Source organism: Arvicola amphibius, chromosome X (genome assembly GCF_903992535.2).
Source record: "Arvicola amphibius chromosome X, mArvAmp1.2, whole genome shotgun sequence".
Lineage (NCBI taxonomy): Eukaryota > Metazoa > Chordata > Mammalia > Rodentia > Cricetidae > Arvicola > Arvicola amphibius.
The window spans coordinates 54120862-54123464 of record NC_052065.1 but is presented as its reverse complement, the minus strand read 5'-3'; the positions used below and the strand labels follow the sequence as shown (position 1 = coordinate 54123464).

Sequence of the window (2603 nt, the reverse complement as noted above, 5' to 3'; positions counted from 1 at the left end):
TTCTTTCTGGCTAGCTTTTCATAGTGCTGAAAGCTGCTATGAAGGCTGCTGGAGTGAGCAAAAGCATCAATGGTCTTACCCAGCTGTGATCCCTATAGCTACACCTACCAAGAAACCAGACAAATATTCTCAGTTGCACAATAAAGACATAATTATTAGGTGCTTGGAGCCTCTGTCACCGAGACCCTGACCATGCTGCTGTGCGCCCAAAGCTGCTCATCGTGCACTAGCGGTCCCAAAAGCTCCAAAAGTCAACAAGATGGCAACTCTCAAGGACCAGCTGATTTGTGAATCTCCTTAAGGAAGAACCAGGCCCACCAGAACAAGATTATGGTTGTTGGGGTTGGTGCTGTTTGGCATGGCTTGTGCCATCAGTATCCTAATGAAGGACTTGGCGGATGAGCTTGCCCTTGTTGATGTCATGGTAGACCAACTGAAGGGAGAGATGATGAATCTCCAGCACGGCAGTCTTTTTCCTTAGAAACACACCGAAAATTGTCTCTGTCAAGACTATAGCTGACTGCAAAACTCCAAGCCAGTCATCATCACAGCAGGGGCCCGTCAGCAGAGGGAGAGTCGGCTCAATCTGGTCCAGCGAAATGGTGAACATCTTCAAGTTCATCATTCCAACATGGTGAAGTACAGTCCCAAAACTGCAAGCTGCTTATTGTTTCCAACCCAGTGGATATCTTGACCTTCATGGTCTGGAATTTAAGTGGCTTTTCCAAAAGCCCGAGTCATCGGGAGTGGTTGGCAGTCTGGACTCACTCGGTTTCGTTACCCTGATGGGAGAAAGGCTGGGTGTTCACACACTAAGCTGTGATGGATGGTCCTGGGGGAGTCACGGGACTCCAGTGTGCCTATTGGGAGTGGCGTGAATGTTCACGGGGTGTCTCCCTGAAGAATCTGAACCCAGAACTGGGCTCCGAAGCAGACAAGAGCAGTGGAAGGAGGTTCACAAGCAGGTGGTTGACAGCGCCTATGAGGTGATCAAACTGAAAGTTATATGTCCTGGGCCATTAAAGCCTGTTCTGTGGCCAACTTGGCAGAGATCATAATGAAGAATCTGAGGGTGGGTGCATCCCATTTTCCACCATGATTAAGGGTCCTCTATGGATCAAGGATGAATGTCGTCCTCAGTGTCCCCTGTGTCCTGGGACAAAATGGAATCTCAGATGTTATGAAAGGTGACTCTGACTTCTGAAGAGGGAGGCCCGTTTGAAGAAGAGTGCAGATACGCTCTGGGGGGATCCAGAAAGAGCTGCAGTTCTTAAAAGGCCTCAGATGTCCTCGCGCTTCACTGTCCCAGGCTGCAGCAGGGTTTCTATGGAGAGACTGTCTCCTCATCTGAGCTGTGGTTAGGGCGGTTCGTGTTCCTACATCTCTAACCCTGATGCTAAGTGGTACTTGTGTAGTAGTGGGTAACCTGGTTGGTATGACAGTCCCACAATCTCCAAGACACTGCCAATTGTGTGCAGGCTTCAGTTACCCTGTGAACCTGCTGTGTCTGTGCTATGGCACCCTCACCAGACATGCCTAGGCCAATGATTTCCCAATTAGTCATAACCTGGCTCCAGTGTATAAATCCATTATGCATATCTTGTGCATAACTGTTCTAAGATATTATTTTGGTATTATGTATCTGTAGTGTACATTGAAAATATTATGTAAAGTGAAGATCTGCATATAGATGAGTGGACCAACTACCCAAGTGTCATGCCAATGAAAACACTAGATAAACCTGAACAGTGAAAAAAAAAGCATAATTATTATAGAGGTTGCCACCCACACTGATTGAATTTGAGGCCTGCTCAGCAGGAAGAACTGTTGGCTACTGGTGATCCAGAGTAGGGGAGAGGCAGTCATTGTTTTCAGTCAACAACACCCACACGTAAGCCACCAGGCTCCAATGGATAGCTACATATCCTCCTTAGACAGATGGGACCTGAATTAGAACTCAATGAGTCACAAGACAACAACAACACAACAACATGAATGTGAGAACGGGACTTGTAGATGAGCGAAGCATTTGAAAGTGGTGAGAGGTAATGGTAGAGAAAAGGGGTGAGAGTAGCTAGAACACACTATACACACTTAAGAGATTTTCAATGGAAAAATTTATTAAATATAAATAAAAGATAGACGATCCTTTAGGATTAAGTTGGCTTTATTATAGGCATGTTTGTATGGTTCACATGTGTAAAATCAATAATTATAGATTTTCACATAAATGGACTCAGCAGAGAATCATGTGACAACTCATAGATTAAAAAATGGTGGGGGGCCTTTGAAAAACACTAATATTTCTTCACATTGTCCTTTGATGGCTGTCTACTTTAATTTTTTTAGTTTGTCTTATTTTTGTTTTATTAGGACCTAAAGGGTGCTTTAAGCTATTGATTTGAGAATGTTTTTCATTATTATTTTGAGATTATAATATAATTACGTAAGTTTTCTCTTCCCTTTCCCCCCTCCAATATACCCGATATACTTCTCTTGGTTCTCTTTTAATATTCATGGCCCCTCTTATCACTAGTTGTGTATATACATATATAATACATAATATGTATATACATATTATGTATATATATATATATTATAAT

General features: G+C 43.3%; 1 pseudogene; it reads left to right on the top strand.

Annotated features, from left to right (window-relative positions):
* Positions 1–259: 259 nt before the first annotated feature.
* On the top strand, positions 260–1351 carry LOC119804271 (annotated as a pseudogene).
* Positions 1352–2603: the final 1252 nt, after the last annotated feature.